At 43.8% G+C, this 24,936-nt stretch overlaps 1 protein-coding gene and 1 pseudogene across 10 annotated transcripts in view; both read left to right on the top strand.

The window, feature by feature from the left end:
- TRPM3 (transient receptor potential cation channel subfamily M member 3) overlaps positions 1-24,936 on the top strand; it is a 797,862-nt gene that overhangs the window by 634,235 nt on the left and 138,691 nt on the right. The gene's annotated exons all lie outside the window — the stretch shown is intronic.
- LOC125083694 (40S ribosomal protein S2-like) lies at positions 5,140-18,294 on the top strand (annotated as a pseudogene).

The following is a 24,936-nucleotide window of genomic DNA, read 5'->3' as shown; positions in this document are numbered from 1 at the left end:
CCTTGCTAAGTTCAGTGAAGGAACTTGGTTCCAGAGCTGAACTGACATCTTTCTCATCCTGGCACTGTCATAACTTCTGTAGTGAAGAACTTCACTAGGCAGGTGTAGTAGGCTCGTGAAACTTGAGCCTCTGGGCCAGGTGGCCTCATGGAAAATACCTCTTCATGGGCCTTTTGTGTTCATGCTTTCTATTCATTTCATATTGTTCTTGGAGAAATTTGCTTCTCCTCTCACGCTCTCACCCACACCCTCCTTGTCTTCCTTGTCTAGACTGTTTTCTGTCCCCACACTAAGCCGGTCTGCCCCAGTCCAGTACCCCCCGCAATCCATTCTGTATGCCGAAGGGTTGGCAAACATCTGGGGTTTGTGTGCCGCAGAAAGTCTCTGTCGCGGTTTCTTTGTTTATGTGCTTCTTTGTTTTTAAACAACACTTCAAAATCTCTAAGCCATTTCCTACTTACTGGCCATCAAGAAACAAGCCGTGGGCCAAATGGGACCCACGAGCTGTGCTTTGCTGGCCGCTGACACTCAGTGCTGCCCGCGACTTCCGACCTAAGCCCAGAGCCGATGACATCACTCCTTCGAATGGAAGGTGTCCTGTGTTGCTTCGATTTCCGGTCTTAAGTTCCACCACTTTTTTATGGACCTTTCATGTTACCTAAACCAGTCTTCTTGCAGTTAATTTTTTATTGCCTGTTTCCCTTCATTCATTCAAACTCAGAGCTCTCTCGTTAGCCGTAACCAATGGACAGACACATACGTGCCCACGAATGCACATGAGCACACACATTCACATCTGCCCCCGCGCACACCTAGCATGCACTGCATTCCTTTATTTGCAACTCTCTCATGGTGCTCACCATTGATACCTTAAGTCATTTAGGTATGTCTCTGCCTTCTCACGTGAGCTCCAAAGAGCGGAATCTGTGTCTAATTCATTCTTCTGTTTTCCCTGCGCTCACTCATCCCTTAACCGTCAGTAGCACAGCGCATACACAGCAGACACTCGATAAATCTTTATTTAATGGATGAGTGAATGAATTCAGAGGAATATACGTTAGCAAGGAGAGGTACATATTTAATATCCATAAATTGCCTTAAAATCTCCGCTAATGCAGCATTACCTCTCCGTAGGGAGTCATAGATGTGGTTTATGGACTCTGGTTTGACTCCGGGCCATCTGCTTCAGTGATGGGCGCTATGCCTGTGTTGTAGTTAGGAGGGGAAACTCTAGAAGCAGACAAACCTGGGTTCCAACTCTGGCTTCATCATTCAAGGGACTTAACTGCATGAAGCCCCAGGACTGTTTACTTTAAAGATTTTATTTTTTATTATTTATTTGACAAAGATCACAAATAGGCAGAGGCAGGCAGAGAGAGCGAGACAGAGGAAGCAGGCTCCTCGCTAAGCAGAGAGCCCAGAGAGCCCAATATGGGGCTTGATCCCAGGACCCTGGGATCATGACCTAAGCTGAAGGCAGAGCTTAACCCACTGAGCCACCCAGGCGCCCCTGGACTGTCCACTTTAAAAGTGATAATAATACCCATGTGTTCTAGGATTGGCCACACTTCCTCGTCTTGGAACAGATACACTTGATTCTTTAAACACACACACACACACAGAGAGAGAAAAAAATTATAATACACCAAATGATCAAGACTGGCGCGAGGGTCTCACATGCCCTCCATCCATGTCCTGCCTTAGACGAGGCTGAGCGGAATCCAGATGTCACCTATACAGCTTCCTGTCTTTGCTGGACAGTCCCAGGCTCCACCGCTGGTGAATGTCCCCTAGATACATGGGAGGGCAACGGCAGAGGGTTGTCTGTGCCTTACCAATGAGACTCTGGGTGGAGATCTGTGTCTTTATGAGGTTGTAGCTAAAGTGCATGCTGATATCCCATCACACCCTCTGCCCCATGAGGGAAACTGAGGGATGACTTCCTACCCATCTTTTCACAGATTCATAAAAAATCAAGCAAACATGACTTCTGAACAAAGAGGTTTCTTCTCTTTTTGCCAATGGCCCCTTATATCCAGGGAAGGACCACAAAGTCCTTGCTTGGAAATTCAATGCTTGTCAGACTCTTAATACCACGGGCCAGTGGCTGAGTGGTACTGGGCAGGTTAGGGTCTCGGTGTCGTGTAGGAGATGCTCCTGGAGACCCCAGTTACTCTATGGGCCTGACTTACTGAGAGAACTCAGCACTTCAGCATGGGTAAAGAATGTTGGCTCAGTGGGTGGCTGGTAGGAAGTGCTGGATGACTTTTCGCTGTAATTGCATTTATTCTGCAAGTAACTATAGATACTAACCCGAGTGTAAGCACAGATGTCTACTCTTGCCCTTGTGTTTTTGTAGTCCTCACTAAAATTGTTAGTGAGGCACAATTTGAGGTGGGAGACTTGTCATCCCACCTTCAAGTTCCAGCTCCCTGCTTTGCTCATCTTAATGGACGGAGAATACAGACAAGAGGAAACATACATGGAACTTCCTAATGGCCTCCCCATTGAACGCCAGTGCCCAGACAAGCACAGTGAACCCCTATGGTCATGACGGAAGAAATGCTTCAAGTTGCAAAGGAAGGGGCTTTTTAGGCCAAATGGCTGAAAATCATAGAGTCATGTATCAAATTTAAAAAACAGTTCTTGGGGCACCTGAGTGGCTCAGTGGGTTAAGCCTCTGCCTTCGGCTCAGGTCCAGGGTCCTGGGATTGAGCCCTGCATCGGGCTCTCTGCTCAGCAGTGAGCCTGCTTCCCCCTCTCTCTCTTCCTGCCTCGCTGCCTACTTGTGATCTCTCTGTCAAATAAATAAGTAAAATCTTTAAAAATAATAAAAATAAAAAAGTTTCCTCCAACACAGAGTTTGAGGAGAAATAGAAATGCTCTTTGAGACAGATGCTGAATTATACCTAACTCCTTTTAAATTCATTTAAATGTCATCTTAACATAACTTAAATCTAAATAATTTAAATGAGATTGTGGAAAAGGATGCAGAAGTAATGCTCCCTTAAAAATGTTCTCCATATCATGTTCTCAACACACAGTGGGGTGCAGGTTGATTTCTGAAGGTTCTGAAACTCTTAGACGATCAGAATATCCCTTTCTAGGAATAAGGATGATGCAGGTTTTGGAATCTGTTTGCTGGGCTCCAAATCCCAGATTTGCCATTTAATGCATGGCACTTGGCAAACTATTGAACCACTAGATGCCTTTGTTTTTTTCCTCCAGATAATAATAATTGCATTTATAAGATTAATTATAAGAATTGAATAAGTTAATAGATGAAGATAACATAATACGTACTCAGTAGATACTTTCATTGTAAGAATGATGATGACAGTGGTGATGATGTCTGTATAATGCTTCATATTTAACAAAGATCATCTTCATGTCTCCTTATTTGATATTATAGTGACCCTTGTCAAGGTCACTGTTAGTATCTCCACATCATAGCAACTTCAGTACTTAAACCAAGAGCATCTTTTTCAAGGACTGAACACTTCCCACCATATGTCAGCTGATTCCATATTCTAAATATCAGGTATGACCAAGGTAAAAATGCCCTTGAAGTAGGAACCCATTTTCTCTCTCATATCTGGAATAATCTGAACAAATATTTATGAGACTTCAAAATTCCGGATACGAAAATATTTTTATTTTAAAAGGCATGTATTAATTCTCATATAGATTACAAATAATGACAACAAAACACAAAACCATGAATGGTAAGTTTAAATAAACACAAATTTTAAAGGGGGATCTGTTTGAAGAAAACAATCTAATTGTTGTGTTGGGATATAGAAATGGTGAAACAGTGAAGACTGTACAAGAAAGACTGTTAGGTTGGAACATGCTGCCTTCAGAACTAAGTTTTAGTTCCTTAATGTAGTGCTCAGGGCCCTTTCTGGTCTGGACTTGGTCTACCTTTCCAGCCACAACTACTAGTACCAATACTTTTACACTCGAGTCTAACTAAATCTAATTTTCCTTGAGGAAGAAGACCGTGCCTTATACATCTTTCTGTATTTTGTGCAAGCTCTTGAATCCTCTTTTCAAATGTTAAATGCACTCATTTCTAGAGGTACTGGAATGGATTCTCTACCCCTACCCTACAGTAAATTTCCAAATAGGAATGTTACTATTCACAAAAAGGAATACATGGACTAGTGTTTTCTCTGAATTCAATAGAGTCAGGATTCTTAGCCTCGTGTCTAAGAACAGCAATAAAACTTTAGTAAGTTCTGTGAATCCCCTGAAAATGTGTGCAGAATTTTGTATGTATAAGCACATTATGGGAAGAATGCATTCAATTCTCAGATTACCCAGGGATGAATCACTCCAGAGAGTTAAGAACCCCTGTAGTAGATGACTTTCCATGGCAACAACTAAGTTTGGATCACAGGAACCATAAACACCGCCTCACATTCCAATAGACCTAGTCCCTCAGAGACACCCCATCTGGATGAACATTTAACCTCTGAGCAATTTTAAATGTGTGCACCTCCACATTTCTCATTAACAGTTTTTGTAGATATAATCTCTTCCATGACAAACAGTCAATCATACACTTCAGGAAGCCAGCCGCTTGTAAATGGGCTGTGATCCAAAGATCTATTTACAGCTCAGAACTCACTGTCTCATAAAGCAATGTAAATAATACAGCAAAATTCTGGTTTGCTATAATGAGACTGGGAACGGGAAACCAAGAAATGTACTTGCAAAGAAGAGAAAGATTGATCCTAGATGGGGCGGGATTGACCCTAGACAAAATTGTTAACGTATTAACATTTTAGAACCTGTTCCCTCTTTCTCTGCGACATTGCTCACAAAGCCCCTCACCCACCCTACCCACCACAAAGCCTCTTTGTACTCCTGAATCGGATTTCCCCATCTCATTCCTCCAGCATTGCCCATCTTCCAACTGGTACAATGCCATGACCTCACTGCTGATGAGCTTACCTGGGAATCTGGAGGCCAGTATTATTTGAATTCATGTTCATGGATTTGGGACTGAGAGCCCTCTGCCCTCTGTAACTGCTTAAGCTTCTGATGGAGGATGCATATGGAGCCGAAGGAATTATTTTTTTCTAAGATTTTATTTATTTATGTGAGAGAGAGAGAGAGAGCAAGAGCAGGGGGAGAGGCAGAGGGAGAAGCAGACTCCCCACTGAGAGGGGAGCCCAACACAGGTCTTGATCCCAGGACCCTGGAATCATGACCTGAGCCAAAGGCAGACACTTAACCAATTGAGCCCCCCAGGTGCCCCAGAACTGAAGGAGTTATTGATTAGGGGACTCTAAGACAGTATAACAAGTGAAGGGAAAAATACAGGGGGGAGGTTTTGAAGGGCTAAGCTGTCACATAGATTGTCCAGTCTTATTTGGAAAACTCATGTCAACCTTCATATTCACATCATTTCCACTCTGCTTCATCCAGCATCTCCTTCATGGCCAAATGCAAGGAGAAGAAGCGTAACAGACACTTTCTTACCTTTTTTCTGTTTTAAATTTATCTGAGGTCTCTAACCCTTCCCAGTAAACTTCATTTGACCAAAGACTGTAAAACTACAGTTTGAAAATTACAGCTCCAGAGGACACAGGTGGTTCCTGACGTATTTCCTTCCATTGCTTTGATCCCGCAGAATGTATTCAAACCTGTATGTTTTGTTGTGGTTTGGACAGTGTTTGCAGGAGGGTTGAGGAGAAATTAAATGGGAAGGAGCTGGAGAGGCCATTGATGAGCGTGGGTCATTTGTAAACCAGGTGTCCAAAAGCCGGATACTTTCTGCTCTCTCGTCCATGCTAATCAAGGTGTATATGTACCTCCTGCCATTTAAAGTCATTCACCCACATTTCCATCTGTATTAGTATTTATGCTTCTTCTTATTAGGTGTGATTCCGAGTAAATGGATACATTCATCAATTCCCAAGGTTTCAGCCCAGGGCCATTAGCCTGGTGCTGATTGCGTGTCACCCAATAGACCATCCTCCCAATTTATTTTCTGCTTTCAGCAAACCCAAGCCTTGACCAGAGAAAATTACCCTAATGGAGAAGGACAGACACACACTGCATAAAGATGATCACTGTCATATCATCTCTCTTATTTATCTTTGCTATTTATCTGCTTTACTTGGCTGTTTTCTCCCTCAAAGAGAATTTAAATGTCCTGTCTGTCAATCTCCTCCTTTATTTTAAATCTGATTTGCTTTTTTTCCTCTTTCTCATCTGGCCTTTCTCTCTCTTGTGTTTTCTTTATTCTCCTGCCCAGTATCATGGTTTGTGATCTGCCGTGGCCAGAGCTCAGTCTCCCTCTGGAGCCGGTCTGTCTTGTTCATTTCCATAATGATAGGACTCACACTTACCTCCCCCCATTTCTTGTGGACCATGGCATTGGCCTCTGGTGGCCACACCATTGTAGTTTCCTCCTTCTTCTCTGGCTTCTCCTCCTCCCTCTTTTTAATTCATAGAAACATAGAGGTTCAGGGTGTAAAAAAAAAAAATCACACAGTGGTTTCAACATGGGCTGTGTGTTAGAATCACCTAGGGAGCTTTAGAAATGACTGACACCTGGATCCTAACCCTGGAAGCTCGTGTCATTGGCCTGGGATGTGGCCTAAGACTGTAAGATGTGGAATGCTCTCCAGGTGGGACTTTTATGGAAGAAAATTCTTGGTTCCGCCACGTTACCATTTATACACTCTATTTCCTTCTTTGCCTTTGAGCCTAAAGAGGTTCTGGTATAACTCGCCACAAGGAGATGGGCTTAAGTTTTCTAAAAAACAAACTAAGGTTTCACTTGTATGATACTCTTCATTTTCCAAAGATGACACCAAATGAAGCATCGTGATATATTAAGAACAGGCCTGGTGGGGGGCAGAACAGAGGAAAAGTATAATTAGGTGAAATTAGCCACAATCAAGTTGATTTTACATTCACATCTTTCTCAACTTACAGTGGGGTTATGTCCTGATAAACCCATCACACAGTGAAAATATCATTAAGTCAAAAATCTATTTAGTACAGCTAACCTACTAAACATCATAGCTTTGCAGAGCCTACCAGAACAGGTGCTTAGAACATGGTAGCCTACAGTTAGATAAAGTCATTGAACACAAAGGCTATTTTATAGTAAAGTGTTGGATATCTCACATAATTTCTGGAATACTCTACTGAACATGAAAAACATAATGTCTATATGTGTACAGAATGGTCATCAGCGTATCCGTTGTTGACGCTCGTGACTACAGGGCTGACCAGGAGTGCAGCTACCACTGCCCAGCATCATGAGAAGATGTCCTAACACATACCATTAGCCCAGAATGATCCAAATTCAAAATCTGAAGTCCAGTTTCTATGGAATGCAAATCACTTTCACACCAGAGTAAAGCTGAAAGATCGTAAACTGAACCATCAGAAGTTGGGAACCATCTGTACTGTGATCACATTCTTCTCCAAATACTTGGCCAAGACTTCTAACAAGTGGTCAGAAGGACTGTGGGTGCTTCATACCCACCCAAGGGCTCTGCACGTGCCCACGATGAGCCATTCAATGATCGAGGACAAAAAGGAGGGAGCAGAGGAGGGACAGACTCGTGGAGAGGAGGAAAGGAAAGGCAGGAACTGGAAGAGGAGGAGTAAATTAATCCCTAGCTTACCAGTTGCTTTGTAATTTCATCTTCCTCACAATATTAAGAAAGAATATCCTCCCTATTTTTACTGACTTGAGATCACTCAGCTAGTAAGTGACATGAGTGGGCCTCCTGCTACCTCCTGCTCACTGCTATCATCCATTCAAAGACAACAGTCCTGCTTCTTCTTGAGAAAACACCAAGTGTCACATGACATCAATGTTGTGGGTGGGCCTGGGGGGTCCCAGGGACCATGGAAAGACACAGTGGCTTCTCTGTGGGCCAAAGACAAGGAGTCGATCCCCATCACCAAGCTGGGCCTCCTGGTCAAGGACATGAAGGTGAAGTCCCTGGAGGAGATGTGTTTCTCCTCCCTGCCCATCAAGGAATCTGAGATCGTTGACTTTCCCTGGGGGCAACCCTCAAGGATGAGGTTTTGAAGACTATGCTTGTGCAAAAGCAGACCTGTGCTGGCCAGTGGACCAAGTTCAAGGCATTTGTTGCCATCAGAGAGGACAATGGACACGGCAGTCTGGGTGTTAAGTAGTCCAAAGAGGTCGCCACTGCCATCTGTGGGGCCATGATTCCTGACAAGCTTTCCATGGACTTGTGTGGTGAGGCTACTTGGGGAACAAGATCGGCAAGCCCCACGTTGTCCCATGCACGGTGACCAGCCACTGTGCCTCTGTGCCGGGGCGCCTCATTCCTGACCCCAGGGGCACTGGCACTGCCTCAGCTCCCGTACCCACGAAGCTATTGATGGTGGCCAGTACAGACAATAGCTCCCCCTTAGCCAGGGACTGCACTGCCACCCTGGGCAACTTCGCCAAGGCCACTTTTGATGTCATTCCCAAGTCTTACATCTGGCTCACCCTGACTCTGGAAACAGACTGCATTCACCGAGTTTCCCAATCAGGGATTCCCTGACCATCTTGTAACAACCCACACCAGAGTCTCGGTGTAGAAGACCCAGGCTCCTGCTGTAGCCACCACATGCTTTATACAAGAAAAACAAAGTGAATTAAAGCCTACCAAAAAAAAAACAAAAATAAACAGAAAAATAAAGATAACTACCATCCATCCACTGAGAAAATCAAGGTCCCTTGCTGCTTCCCGCCAGCCTCATTCCAGGTCGGGGAAGCGTACTTTCTGCCCAGAGCAGAGGGAACTTGCCCCTCTCGGCCTCAGGGGGAGGCAGGCTGACTTGGGACCCAAGAAGTAAAGATGGAGTTTTCCTGGCAGCATGCTCACCTCCACCGGGCGCTGGGTCAGGGAAGAAACACAACTTCTTTCAGTAATTTCCAGCAGCTGTTGCAGGAATGTCAACCCCAAGGCGTGAGTCCTTTCATCAGGCTCCCCCGCATGGAGAGAGCCACAGGACTTCTGCCACGGAGCCAGCAGTTCTCCTGCAGAACAACAGAATGCTCACACAAGCTCCCCATTCTGTCATCTACCAACACTAACCAACAGTCAGATGCCAGTGATTCGAATAGTGGCAGATGACCTCACTTCAAAAAAAAGAAGCATCATCTTGTTTCCAAACCCGTAGAGAACAGGCTGGTAACCAGAGGGAGAAATCCCATCACAAAGCAGCATTTTTGGGGGGCAGGGGGCAATAATAGACTCTCAGGAGTAGTTTTCCTTGGGAATGACCGCCAACACCTACATGTGTGTCTCTTTCCTTACTCTGGCCCTGGTCTCTCATCTTAGCCACTTTGGGTTTCTTGGGTCTCAGACGTTGGCTTGTACCCTTCTTTCTGACTGTGACTCCTTCCCTCCCGTCTTCACAGGACTGGCTCTTGTCATTTTTCATTCTCAGCTTGAACCTCCCCTCCTCCAGGAAGCCTTCCCTGACCACCCTACATAAAGCTGTTCCCCCATTCACACCACTGTTTGTTTTGTGATGGCAATTGCCACACTGTGCCCTTCTCTCATGGATTCATATTTGCATGTGTTTTTGTCTCTCTGCACTCTTAGCCTCAATGAAGGCATGTTCTTGTCCAGCATGCCACATGTCTCTAGAAACAAAGCAGATGCTCAATTTAAAAATAAATTTAAATATCAATAAATTGATAAATGAAGCCCAGGTCTGCCACATCTGATGCTGTATTTTCTCCCACTGCCCTTTTTTTTTTTTTTTCTCCAACTACTATTTAGGGAGGACTCTATTTCAGACCCTATGCTAGGCACTTTGCACCTATATTTCATTTATAACTCAAAATAACACTATGTGATAGGTGTTATTTCTCCAGTTTCACAGATGAAGAAACTAAGGCTTGAGAAATTAGGTTTCTTGCCTCAGCCAATATCATAACTGAAACGGCCAGGATTCAAGCACAGATGAGTCGAATTCCAAAGCTTTTCCTTTTCTCACTCTGTGACACTTTCTCTGCCGGCATTTGGGGGTGGGAGGGGGGTAAAAAAAAGACAGTATCAGGGAGGATGAGTAACTTTCCAAAGACTTGGACAACAATGCTTCTCATTTATCTTTCTTCCTCTCCTTGTATGTGTTCATTCTTTCTCCTTAGGCTCCCATTTCACATTGCCAAAAACATGCACGTTCCCTGGCAGGAAACACAGAAGTCATTCCTGCCAGAGAGAGCACTCTCTGGGAACAGTGAAGACCGGAAGTCACTTTGAATGGCAAGTTCCTTCTCCATGGCGCTCTGGAAATCTCCTCTCTGAACACCCATGTTTCCAGCGCCTCGATGCCGCATCCTCAGTCCTTGTACCTCCAGAGAGATGCCCCTGCCATGGCAGAATGCTCTGGAATAGGGCACAGCACCCAGATGACACACCTGCTTGCAGGTTCCTTTATGGACCAAAATGGGGCTAGGACCATGAAGGAGAGGGTCTCCTCCTGACACCAGTAGGGCCCTTGTGTGGCTTTAAATGCCAATGTTCCAGCTTTGCCTAAGACAAAATGTTTTCTTGACAACCCGATTTCTAACCAGACCTCCACCATCTGCCATCTGGGAGCTGTAATCTCTGTCTTCCTCTTTCATTGGTCGTCCGACGTTCCCCATCCCCACTGCAGCTGTTTTAGCTGCTTGTGTGGGTCAGTGTTGTCCCTTGGCCAGATGAGCAGTACTTCATAGCTTTCTCAGCCCCGGGAGGGGAAGCCAGAGGGCTCAGAGAGGAGAATTTTCCAAACCTTCTTACAACATGCCAGCAGACTCCCAGATGCCCTGGGGGTATGGGCACACAGAGGGGCCAGAAGCAGAGCAGATGCCTGGCACAGCACACATTGTCCACAGATCAGCGTGGGCATATGCAGAAAGCTCACTGCGGGAAAAACCAGGCAGGAAATGCATCTTTTTTTTTGAAGCCAAACCATCACACATGCCAATAAATGATAAGCATCAAACAGAAGTCTAGACTGTATTCCCGGAATGCTCATGGCACCCATGGGGTGGTCTTTAGTGGGAACATTCATTCACATTCCATTCAGGGTCCCCCTCTACATCACCTGGAGCAAGCTAGCGTCTGCGTGTTATGTGCGATACTCTTCTGTTCAACAAACTATGTGTGCAGTTTTTCATTCATTTCTTGAACACCTGCTACATGCCCAGAGGTATTTACGGGGCTGGGGTTATGGCAGTACCGATCCTCAGACAGCCTACGCGCCGGTGGGGGAGAGATAGTAAAGAAATAGCAAATACATGGGAACGGAGGAGGGAACAGGCTTGTGCTCATATATCAAGTACCACCGGGATTAAAGATCGGCCACCAGATTTAGCAAGATACGATTTTGCTCTTGACCTTGAGGAGTGCGGTTTCAGTGGTTGTGTAGAAAAAATCCAAATCTCATTCAAGAAAGAGTGAGACTTGTGAGAAGCAGAAACAAGTGAGAATAAGATGTTTTGGGGGAATTTTGCGATTTAAAAAAATGGGGAGGCTGGAGGAGGACAGAAATCAAGGGATGGAATCACAATAACTCTCATCTATAAAAAAAATTCCATGACCTTAAATATTTACCCTCTTCAGTTTTGGAAGACTCAGGACAGAGATTTTGGTAATTATCTTCATTCTCTTCTAAACCAGAGAGAAATGGCTTTGAAATACTTTTGGCCTGGGGGCCCCTGAGAAATTAAAGAAATTCAAATAATAATGTTTTTATTTTTTAAAGATTTTATTTATTTATTTGATAGACAGAGATCACAAGTAGGCAGAGAGGCAGGCAGAGAAAGAGGCAGAAGCAGGCTCCCCGCTGAGCAGAGAGCCCAATTCAGGCCTCGATCCCAGGACCCTGGGATCATGACCTGAGCCGAAGGCAGAGGCTTTAACCCACTGAGCCATCCAGGCACCCCCAAATAATAATGTTTAAAAGCTGCCATTTATTGAGTACTTATGAGATACTTGGAAATTAATACGTATTCCTTCCCCCCATCTCTCTCTCTCTCTCTCTCCCTCTTTCCTTTAAATCAAAAACCACCTTAACAACTAGGTATTATTGTCATTTTTCCTCTTTAAAGCTGAGAGAGATTAAATAATTTGCCTAAGGGACAGGGAGGGTTAAAAAGCAGCCTCAAGGTTTGAATCCAGACGTTTCTGAATAAGCATCTTGAGTACTTTCCTCTTCTCTCATCTAATATAAGAAGGACTGGCTTCTAACTCTCCAGCCAAAAAATCTCACCTTCTAATGATTTGATGAGATGGAAGACACAATCTGAATGACCTCTGGGTACCAGCCAGCTTTGCCTGTCTTGGGTTCTATGATTCATTTACATGGTCTGAGTCTTCTCCCATACTTAAGGTTAATGTCACAGCTCTCAGGGAACAATCATCTTGAACTTGAGTATGAACGTAGCTTTGATCCAGTTCATTTTTTCCATTGTAAAAGCAATACACACTGATTAAAAATATGTTTATTTTCAATTTAGAGACTACCACAAAATAAAAGGAAGAAAAATACTGACCCCGGCCCCACAAGCACAGTGACTTTTGTTAAATTTCCCTCTGGTTTTTTTTTTCCCCCTATATGTAAGTTATTAGATTTGTTTTAAACACCATCATAATCATATATATATATATATATATATATATATATATATATATAATTTAACATTAACATTTAACATTAAAATGCTTGCATTGTTTCATGTATTTCACATGCATACGTTTTAAGGTGGACTCTTTCGTTATTTGACAGTGGGATTCCCCCACTAAAAACATTAGGTTGAGTTTTAAACTTAGGAACTGACGTGGATCCCACACCTAAGCCCTCCTACCTGTACTTATAGAAAAGTGTAGGTGTCTGGTTAGAATGATACCAGAGTCAGTGCTACCAATAGCTACTTCTCCCCTTCTGCCATGATTCTCAAACCTGCTTTCTGTAAAAATTAACTTTTTGGTCCTCCTATTATCAATGTGATGAGTTATCAATGTTATGACTCTATTGAAACACTTTAAAATATTTAAAACATTTAGGAGCAGGCCAACCCTCCATCGCCTTAACCAAGCCCTCCTAACCATTAAAATTGCACATGAATGCAATTTATGAGCACGTACTGAAAACTGCACAATTTCATGCCTTGAACAAAGGGTGATTGTTAAATATGATAATGAAGAAATGGCACTTACTAGCAGACCCGTTTTACTTGTGAAGTTTATGTAATTAATTTTAATTCATTGAATGTCCCAACATTTTGTTGGGTGATTTGCCGAGTTGGAGAGTATCATGGATTTTTAGACCTTGTGGGATTTGACCTTAGTCAAAACCTCCTTTGTCCCCTGCATATGCAGTCCATGTGGAGGAGCCACAAGATAAGAAGAAATCATGTGATGAAAAGAAGTAGGAAGACCTAGTCTGGACTTGATATCTGTAATATATGCAGTCTTTCACTGATGTATTCCTGCCAGTCTTACCTTGACTGAATTTGTATTCTCCACAAATGTGACTCTGAAGTTGGTCCTGGAGACAATCCCATTGTAAGTTTCCTGTTTGTTGAGTATAATACAACCAGCAGGGCTCCCTCCATACCAGTCCTTGACTAACCTTGGACTAACAATGACCTATTATGGAATAGTCAGGGTTCGGTGTTACTCTTCACGCTCAACAAAGGCTATGTCACGGACAGTGGTAGAAACCAACTAGAACCACCAAAGAGAATCCCTCTTCATGCCTCCTCTCACATGCTCTGTTTCTCTTTCTGTCTTTCTTTTCCCTTTGAATTGTTTGCAAGCAGAGTTACCAAAAAAATCCACGTCTCATCAGAAGTGATTCATTTCGTTAAACTCCACTGAAATTGAACTACTGATGAACAGTATTTTTTTCTTTTCTGGACAGTTCTCTAAAACAAACGAACAAACAAAACCACCCATATCTTCTTAACTACTTCGTCTCTCACCATTATTTTTTTTTAAATACTTTTTCTATGCATTTGGAAGCAAGAAATAGAGCCCTCAAGTTTGGTGGAGGGAAAATACTGGGAAAGGTAAGGGGAAAAAAAATCTTTCTTAGGAGGGGCCATACTCACTAGGCAAAGCCTAATTTTAAGCAGTTTATAGCCCGCACAACTAGCATTTATTCTGTGTAGGAGGACACTTGAGAAAGAGAGCAACTACTTGGGGAATGAAGGATTTACAGTAGCAATGGTTGGAACAACTGGCCTTCAGCCTGTCCAAACATTCTCCCGAATTTATAACATAAAATTGCCGCATCAGAATGAGCCCCCAGAGAGTGAAAACAGCCAGTTGACAAGCTGTTCTGCTCTCCGTGAAGGCTGATGGGGTCTCTCTCCTTCTGGATTCCCAAAGCATTCAAAGTTAGGCCAAGTAATTAAGCCCCCAGGGGAAATTACCTGGGACTGATCATTTCATCATTCTGGCATTAAAAAAAAAAAATCATAGAGACAGAATAGTTAGTTATTCTTATGTTCTATTTGCTACGCTGGCCCACTCATCTAGGATTTGGGTCACTCCCTAGGAAATTAAAGGACACCACAGCAAGAGAAAGAAACTGAAGGGATCATAGAGATTAAATCTCCCCGTTCAAGGTGCTGGTGAGGAAATCAGGGCTTTAAATGATGACAATAATAGCAACAGCATTTACTGAACACTTACATTTTCCAGGTGGCTTGGTTTTTTGAGCCCATCTACTCAAGCTAGTTCAGTTTCTCCAAGAATATGTCATGGTCTTTTCTGACCGGGTTATGCATATTAATTCATTTTTCTCACAACAACCTACGCAGGCAATCTTCTTATTTAAATTCCATTTAATTAACATATAGTGTATTATTCATTTCAGAGGTAGAATTTAGTGATTCATAATGTTGTTAATGTCATCGTCTGTAAAACAGATGATGTGCTCAAGGCCACAGAGCCCACTAAGTGGCCTAAAATATTTATGGTTATCTTTTATTATATTATCTATAACATCATAAAATATAATGTTATAACAAACATATTATATAATAATAAGTATTCTGTATTGAAACTTACAAAAATCCATTTCTCTAAAAGGTTCTATGCATCAAATATTTCAGTCAAGAGTATTGCAATCCATCCATCACGTGTTGGTGAGGCCGCTCAGAAAAAAATAATATGCCATATCCCATGTAATAAAGGTCCTCTGATTTCACTAAATATTGACTTGAAACACCAACCCTGCATCTGGAGAAGGTGTTCAGAAAATGTCTACTAAATCAAAATCTGAATGTCACTTAGAGTCAACACAGTGGATCATATGGGTCCAGAAACCATAGTTTCAGTACTAAAATCTAGACTGGATGGCCTTGTAACTACCAGCTGGGTAGGGCATCCATAGACTGGATGGCCTTGTAACTACCAACTGGGTGGAACATTTGAAATAGGGACAATTCTGGAAAATTCCATGTGTATAGTTAGTGTATGTGTTTGATGTGTGTATCTAATGCGTATATTAGTTGTATGTCAGTGTAAACAGTGCAATGCCATTTTTTAACTTCTTTGGATTGACATCTACTCAAATATTTGCAAAAGTTAAAAACCTGATCATTTAAAAAACTGTAGGTAAAACCCAACAAAGATTTGAGCTGGAGTGAAAGCAGGAGCATCCAAAATTCTTTCACAAGTCAGCATGAGTAAGTTATGAGTGATAAAGATGAAGTCTTCCCCCTGGATTCCATCCCAGTTCCAGAAATATCTCCTTTCTTCTTGCATCTCAGAAAGTAGAGGATCCATCACTATGAAAAAGGTATATTTAGTATGCTTGTTTTTCAGAAAGCTGTTACAATACCCTTTTGCTTTAAGGGACTTTCGAGTTCTTTCCCTCAGCCTTTGCTGCTTTGGCCTGGGCGGTTCTGTCATTGCTGAGTGTGTTCAATGAAGCAATGCTTGAAAGCAATCGAAACCTTGAGTTGATTGGACCTCTAACCACAGCCGTCCTACTTGAAATTACAAGCTGGACTCTTTGAAATGAAACATGTCATACCCAGCAAAGCTGTTGACTGCCTGTCAGATCTGGGAATTCTTAGAGGAATTGAACTAGCCTGACAGATGGACTCAAAAAACCCAGTAACCCAGGGAATGTTCACGAACCCCCTCCTTTCTTCTCGGTATCAGGGCTGGTGACTGTGGGCTGTCTTCCTTTTTTGTTCCTAGTGGCAGGTTGGTCATACTTTAGGTGGCTTTTTTTTTTTTTTTAATGTAGGCTACATACACAATGGGGAGCCCAACACAGGGCTTGAACTCACGACCCAAGACCAAGTCCTGAGTTGATATCAAGAGTTGGGCACTTGGGGCGCCTGGGTGGCTCAGTGGGTTAAGCTGCTGCCTTCGGCTCAGGTCATGATCTCAGAGTCCTGGGATCGAGCCCCGCATCGGGCTCTCTGCTCAGCAGGGAGTCTGCTTCCTCCTCTCTCTCTGCCTGCCTCTCTGCCTGCTTGTGACCTCTCTGTCAAATAAATAAATAAAATCTTTAAAAAAAAAAAAAGAGTTGGGCATTTAACTGACAGAGCCTAGGTGGACTTTTTAAAAAAAAAAAAAAGTTGTTGAGTAATACTTGATAAGATACTGTCTTGAGTAAGTAAAGGATTTGTCACTGACATGATATTTCTTCTTTTGGGGGAAAAAAAAAATCTTCCCATGGCCTAATTTATTTTAGGGATGGCCTGCCTCACTTCTGTTAGGTCTTAGGCTCATGAAGTTTTGGTGTCCATGAACTTGGCCTTACCTGCCCTTTCAGACTGACAGTATAATTATGAAGAGACATAACAGTGTCATGCTCTCAGAATCTACTACCTATTAAAAACTAGGTTTTTTTTTCCTAAATGGTAAATAAAAACAAAACCTGGTTTCCTTCCACGGAATTAGAATTGTCCATTTTACCTAACATAAATCCACTACTTTTCTTTGTGGTCAGAATTTCAGGGACCCGCTCAATGGTACCTAATTTTATGATTTTCCCCCTGGCTAAATTTAGCTTCACTCAGCTCTTAATATATTCTATTATTTCTTGTTTTGTACCAGTATGGTCAGGAAAAAAAAAAAAAAAAACCTCAGCTACATTATTCCTATCTTATGAAAACTATATTCTTTTAACTAATAACATTTCAGTTTTTAAGGTTCTAAACTTGGAACTGAGCTTTACCTAACCAATATAGTTCCTATTCCATAGAAACAAATATTTCTGTGGAATCACGGTGTCACCAAAGTTCAGTCAAGTGTCGATGAAGTTGTATGAACTCAATTATCCAAAACATGAGAGAAAGAGCAAGTGATCCTAAAGGCAGGCACCGTACAGAAACATAAACAGATGCGGATAATAGACATATATTCCTAGGCATGCGTCAATATGTGTCAATATATTATATATAATATCTGTGTGTGTATATCTAACATCAACTAGCCTCCACGTAGGTCACTGTGGACGCGACTGTGTGCTGGTGCTTTAAAGATTCCTAGTTAATATCTTAACTAAAGACTCCTAGAAAATATGTGTGTATATATGTACATATTCATTATTGATCATTAGTTATTAATTATATTATTAATATATTTATATGAAATACAGTATATTAAATATGATTAATATGTGTATGCACATATAAACTGGGAGCCTTTAAATTTATGTATGTATCTATTGTATATATCGCACAGTGTCTTAACATTTTTGGAAGGAAGGAAAGAAAGAAGGGAGAGGAGGAATGAAGAGGGAAATAGAGGAGGAGGCTGAAAATAAGCAAAAGAAATGCAGGGTTTGAGAGGGACTGAGCATCTCACTATTCCTTGCATGTTCCCATGCATCTATGCATACATGCTTTCAAGCTACGTGATGTTTTGCTGCAATGGGCTGATAAGGAAGAGGTTAAAAAGCAGAGAAGGATCTCTCACTCCGGTCCAGAAGTGAACAGCAGAGTGGCAGACTCAAAGACAGGTACTGGACAGAAAATAAGTACATTCTACTTCGTACCACTGTCACCTCAATTAAATGCAGTAGCTTTATAATTGCTAGCTAAAAATATACACCTTTCCATGCCATCCTCCCGTGCCTATTTTTGGGAGCTTGACTCTCTTCGGCAGCTTGCTTTATTCCATGTTAGTTCTCCTGCTGGACCTTTCGGGAATTCTGTATTCAAAAAAAGCAAAGTCCAAAGGAGCTGCTGATCAGCGACAGATAGACTCTGACCAATCAGCAGGGGCTCTTGCCAAAGCAGTAGAGAGGAAGTTCAAGGCTGGCGGGTAACCGTGTCTCCTTCTTTGTAATCAGGTTCTTCCTACCCTCTCTGCTGGGTTGGTGGCTTTCCAGGAAATAAGAGATGAATTCTGACCTTTAGAGAATGCAGGGAAGACAGGCCAGCCACCATGATTCTTTCTTTCTGCTGGGCTTTTCTTTTCCTTCCAGTGCACTGAGTAGATGACTGCACTGCACCCAATGAGGGGAAATGCGGCTTCTGTGACAGGGCAGCTGGTCAGGGGGGTCTGAGAGCCATCAGGCTTCTGGTACCTCCTGCAAGGCAGTGCTGTCCCACCCCTTCTTCCGGCAGGTCTTTCTTTGCATGGGAGCAGTGGCCATGGGCATCATTGATGAAACACTACCTCTGTCCTCTGTGTGGCTGCCATTCCTTCTTCTGTCCTTCCACAGAATCCTGGAAATTCTAAGGAGCCATCAGGCAGAATGAGTGGGGAGGTCTCTAACCAGGTCGTATCTGAGAGCACAGCCTGGGAATGCCGGCTCTATGACTTTGAGTTAGTTCCTGGACTTCTTAAGCCTCAGGTATCCCTACAGGAACACAGGAGCGATGACACTGAGGGTCATGGGGGAGGTTCCACGAGAGCCGTAGAGGCACGCCTGCCCCGCAGAGCTGCTTTCTCATCACGAAGGGCTCACTTCCATTCCCACCTTAGACAGAGGTGCTGACTTCCCTCAGCAGCTGCTCCCCTTGAGAATCTAGAAATGTTCAAGATCCTTCCTCCCTAACCAGATAGTAGCAGGAGGAGCTGAAATAAAATTAATTGGAAAATTTGCCTGCTAAAAAAAAAATGACAATATCTAATTTACCGAAAGATCTCATACAGAAACGTCAACTGTTCTGAACCAGGAAATAAGAAATGGAAAAAAAAAAAAAGAAGAATTATCTGAATGTCAGCACCGATATCAGGCAGTCTGTGTACGAAATCCCACGTGGTCATAGGCACAAAGTGCCACAGAAACCAGCACACGCCTGCTCCAGGTCGGCCTGGCTGTCCTGCTCTGTGCAGCCAGAGGGCAGGGTGGCGTAATGAATGAGCACTGTCAGAGGAGTTCGTCAGACCGAGTGTCCAGGATCTATAAATAGCAGATTCAGGATCTCTAAATGTGAGAAGCCTGGGCCATTGACATAAGGCCAAACAGACCTACCTTTCTTGTCCACGAGAACACCACTAAATCATGCCAGAAGGGGAAAAAAATGAATTTTCATTGTATTTAATGTTGTCTGAGAAGACAAATGTGTCCGTTCCAGTGTAGAAAAGTTTCTACCCAAGAGAAGTAACGTGTTTTTACTTGGCATGAAGGGATAATCCATCCTTAACTAGAAAGTTCTTTTCAGCGGAACCCTTCATCCTTTATGTCTCTGATAGGGTAGACGTCATTCTGTAGCTGGACAGCCAGTGTGACAGGGGGATGTGAGAAAACGCGGGCATTTGATTGACGCGGTGATTACAAAGTCAAACATTGTTCTGAGCGTTCTTTGTGGGAAAGGCAATGCTGGTTAAAATGTACATTCTGCCTTTCAAGAGAAACACGCTCAGATTGGTACTGAGTTGCCTTCTGGGACAATGGTTGGCCTATTTAATATGGCCCCGTCACATGACTCATGAAACCACTGTGTGTGTGTGTGTGTGTGTGTGCATGCACACGTATCTTCCTGTTGCTGTGATAGGCCAGTGGGTCTGTGTATAACCTCCCTCCAGTTTTGCAGAGCAAAAGAGATGAGATGAGGAAGATGAGAGATTCCGCTTTCTTAATCTTGAGTTACCCACATTTACACACACATTTACACACATTGCTCTGGGACGGTTATACCCTCAAAGCTATTGGCAGCCTCTAAGGTTTGCCGGATTGAGAAGCTCTCTCCAGAGCCTCCCCAGGGCTGAGCTCTAGCTCCAGGGAGCGACGCTCTAACAAAGAGCTCATTATTTTTGCTCACCAGCGCAAAGGTGTGGAGTGCATGTGGGCAGCAGAAACTCGAACAGTTTTGGTTTCACTGCAGGACAGAGCACCGTCCGAACTGCCACCCCCTGCCTGGCAGGGTCTGCCCTGGGCCTCCACTCAGCTTTTGAGTCATAAAGGATAGAAATGATGGATAAACTCCTCACCTGCCCCCAAATTATCCTGGCTTCTGTCTCTCCTAAGAGCAGCCCCACGCTGTCATCACCAAGGCTGAAAATCTAAGTCACCTTGGTTTCCACCCTGACTCTTGACCCCTGAAGGTCACCCACCTCGTGATTCTCCTTGATCCCCCTCATGCATGTCTCCCCCATCATACAGCCACCCACTAACCGAGGCCCTTGTTACCCATTTCACGCCTGCTGCCACAGCTCTGAAGCTGGTCCCCAACTCCAGTCCCCACCCTGAGATTGATTTGTGCCTGAGAGCGTTTGACTGCAGCAAAACAGTTTCGAGAGGCGCGGGGCACAGCCTTTAGAGCTGCACGGACCTGAGACCCAATCGTGACCGTCATGTTCCAGCTAAGCACTCTGGGTAACAGTTTAATCTCTGAGCCTCATAGGGTTGATGATTAACAAGGTGACAGGTGTAAGGTGCATGGCACCAGGCCTTGTGTGAACCGAACTCTGTCCAAATTCCTTAAGCCTCAAAATCATTCGTAGCTTGGCCTCGGCCTTCCCTTCTAGGCTTGCTTCGAGAGTCACCTTCCCTCCATCCAGGGCTCCAGCCAAACTGAATATTTGTATATAACATTTTTATGTTTACTTTGCTCTTATGTTCTCTTAACCATTTTCTTCTTCCTGATCCTCCCAGCACCACACTTCCCGATTGAAATTCAAAGTAGCCCAGGAGTTTCAGTCCAAATCCTGGCCTCCTCCATGAAATCTTCTAGGGTCATACCAGCTAGAAATGACCTTTGTCTCCTTAGTCCTTACATTCTGAGCCTAGTTGGAATTTTCTCGTGGCCTTCCTCATAGCGTCCTCATTTTGAGCATCTTTGGATCTCTCTTTCTCCCCAAATGCTTTCCCATTGGACATATGTACCCATGATCTGGAACATATGACATGAAATGTAAGCCAACTGTAAGGGAGACAGGGAGGAATTGCTCGACTTGGGACAAAAGTTATCCCTTCTAAGCAGTCATGTGCCAAGAAGTTAATAGTTCTGACATCCAGGCCTACAATTCTGGGGGGAGCAGGCGGTGGCCAGACCCTCCCTTGCCCTCAATTTATTATGCTAAGAGTTCTGACCCTGGGAGAGTTTGCAGCTCTGGCTTGTGCAATGAGCAACGAGGAGAAAGAACTCAACGGTTCAGTGGAAGGAGATAGGGCTATGTCCATGTTAGCCCAAAGAGGAGAAAGGGATTACTTCGGTTTAGAGAGAGATGACGGAGCTGATAAATGGAATCGTGCTTTCCTCCAATCAATCCCATCAGACTTTGAAAGAATAGAAAACTCTTCAAAATGAGGTTCACTGTAGGCCGGTATATATGACAATAGATGCGCCCTGGACTCATGCTCCCTTTTACCATTGAACAAATGTCATGTCCTGCCATTGTCAGGCCAGAAAATGCAGGGGAGGGCTTCCAGTTTCCCACCAGCTTTATTTTTAATTTGCCAGGCTGGGTTAAGGGGAAAACCTCCTGGGGCTACTTTTTGTTTCCCTTTGTATTTTCATTCTTGTCATATAACAAAGGAAGCCCTTGCTTCTTATTCTTCTCAAGCGGTCCTAGAAAAAAGCTGTGGAGAGAGCACACACTAAAATCAAAACCTGCAAAAAGGGGGAGGAAAAAAAGCTGTATTCCCAGGCTGCCATTGTGTACAATAAACAAGGGATTTTCTCTGCCCCTGGGACTGTGGGGCAGGCACACCGGAACCAGGAGAGGAGAGCAGCCCTGGGCAGGCTTGCAAACTTAAAGGCAGAGGACGGTCTAGAGAAGGTCTGACTCTCAGTAAATGATCTTTGTGATTTTCTCTCTTAATTACCGTGGTTTAAGACATGAGTCATCATACTAAAATACCTTCTTGTCCACTTGCACATGCATTCAAATACATTCATTCAAACAAACACATAAGATTCAGGATCATCTTGGGTCAGGCACGTTCCCCAGGACATCCCAATGTTGGCTTAACATGTCCTTCCAACATGGGTCCCTGCACCATGTGGTTTCTGTCCCCAACCACAAAGCCACCTGAAAGGTTTTCTTTCTTTACCCTCTGACTCAGGCTAGGAATTTAATTTAATATTGGTTCTTATGACCATGTGGGGGATATTCTTGACCAAATGGCAGCATCAGTTTTGCTTCTGATTAGCCTGCAAGGGTACACGTGAAATGCGTCCTAATCCTTTAGGACCAGGGTGCCCTTGGAATATAGGGCTGAGCTTGTCTTGTCTTTACTGGCGAGACTGGGGATGAATATTAGGAGGAAATCTGATTGGTCTCTGGATGACAGGCAATGCAGAGATACATAGACACCCAAGCCCAGATGCTGAACATCCAAGACCCCAGGCCTGCCTTTCTGGAATCCAATTAGTACATTTCAGTCTCAGATATGTTAAAGAAAAAAATATATTCTGACACTTGTTCAGGCAGTAAGGAAGATTTTATTCAAGGAGCTCTGCACTGGGGTTTTGTAGCAGGAGAAAGAGACTGGACTCAACTCTGTACAGAAAAAAGAAAAGTGGGAATTTATAGTTAAGGGGTAGAAGGAGGGGGGCGGCCAATGGACAGGAAATGACTAAGAGGGTGGGAGGATTCTTGCAAAACAGACCTACCAAGATGCTTGCTAAAGGCAGCTAGGGTGCTCAGATATCACTAGGGGATGGTGGAGGATAAAGAATTTGGCCAAATATAGAGAATGATCCAATACTAAGAGTGGCGCATTCTTGCTAAAACAAGGCAATGTCAAGATGAACATGGAAGCCTAAAGGTTGGAGCCTGGTAGAGAAGAGGGTTCAGAGAAGCCAGGCTAAACTTTGGTCAGGGAGAGAGCCTTAGTCATGCACGGTCCCATCTGAAAACCAAAGCCAGATTTGAACTTGGAATGAAGAATTCATTCCGCATTCATGGGGCACCCACAACATGCCGAGCATACTACTGGGTAACAGGAATGTAGAGAGGGAAGAAGGGTCCTTGACTTCTAAGAAATCAGACTGTTGAAGGAGGGAGACCAGCCAACAGGTGACCATGCTCTCAAACCAGGCCGCCTGGCTCTGAACGTACCCCAGCTTTTCCTGACTGCCCGGCCTTCCAAATGGCATCTAACCTCCCCGGCCTTCAGGTCATCATCTGGGAAATGGGAATCATCATAGACACTAGATGATAGATTTTTGTGGGGTCATCTGAAGCCTGTCTGTGGACCTCTTTGCGCAGTGTTCAGCATGTCGTCAATAACACAACAAACACCCTTAGTAGTATTGCCATCACAGATGGGGACATGGTTTGTAGTATGCCATCAGCGCGACAGAGGACAGACGCCGGACCCCAGGGAAGGCTGCTTTGAGTCCAGACGGGCTCACAAGAGATGATATACTTGAACAGTGCCTGAGAGGACAAGGGGCAGATAGGCAGGCAGAGCTGAAGGGACCAGACACAGCATCAGAGAGAACGGACAGGACAAAGCCACTGCCATGGGAGAGGGAGCAGGCCCAGGGAACATGCCCAGCTTAGCAAATGGGAAGAGAATTAACAATTATTAAGCCCATGTGAGACACTAGAATCTGCACTATGTGGTTTTAAAAGATGATCCCCCAGAAAGCTTTGCACTAACCCCGAGACAAGGCACATCCCTGATTTTTGCTCAGAAAGAACCTGAAGCTCCAAGACTTACACAAGCACCTCAGCAGTGACCGAAGGTCGCACATCCCTCCACTGGCCTGAGTCACTTCTGGGTCCAAAGGACTCTAAAGCTTGGGTTCTGTACAAAGTCTGTGCTCTGGGAGCCAGGCCATAACTGTGTTGGTGTTGGGAGGGCTGTGGGGGGCTGTGGAACATTCTCAGGGGCCAGACCGGGAAAGTCCCAGAGTTCACTGTGAGGGGTGTAAGTGTTACTCCTGGAGGAACAGCTTTTCCTGACAGAGGAAGGGTTATCACTAATCCCAGAGGCGTAAGAGCTGGGCGTGTAAGGATCACCAGTATGGCATTCATGGCATGGAGGTGATCTGGCTCCGCAACATGGACGGGGAATGTTTTAAAAATGGTCATTTGTTTCTATGAGTTTGGCTTTTTTAGATTCCAAATGTAAATGATATCATGCAGTATTTGTCTTTCTCAGTCTGACTTATCTTACTTAGCATTTTACCCTCAAGGCCCACCCATGTTGTCACAGAGGGCAGGATTTCCTTCTTTCTCAAGGCTGAATAATATTCCCTCCCGTGTGTTATCATCCATTCATCTGTTGACAGACACTTAGGTGGCTTCTGTATCTTGGCTATAGTGAATGACGCTGCAGGGAACACAGGAATGCAGATCTCTTTCTGACATCCCGTTTTCATTTCCTTTGGATGGATACCGAGAAGTGGGGTTCCTGGATCCTATCATGAGCTAATGCTGTAGTGGTAATCATACCGCCATATATAAGTGTATCAAGTCAACACACTACAGACCGGAAATGTATACACCATTATATGTCAATTACATCTTGATAAAAAAGTGGTAATTTGCCCAAAGCTAATGA

This window comes from Lutra lutra, chromosome 13, assembly GCF_902655055.1.
Source record: "Lutra lutra chromosome 13, mLutLut1.2, whole genome shotgun sequence".
Taxonomy (NCBI): domain Eukaryota; kingdom Metazoa; phylum Chordata; class Mammalia; order Carnivora; family Mustelidae; genus Lutra; species Lutra lutra.
Note: the sequence above shows the minus strand (reverse complement) of the source record. Positions and strands in the feature narration are given on the sequence as shown.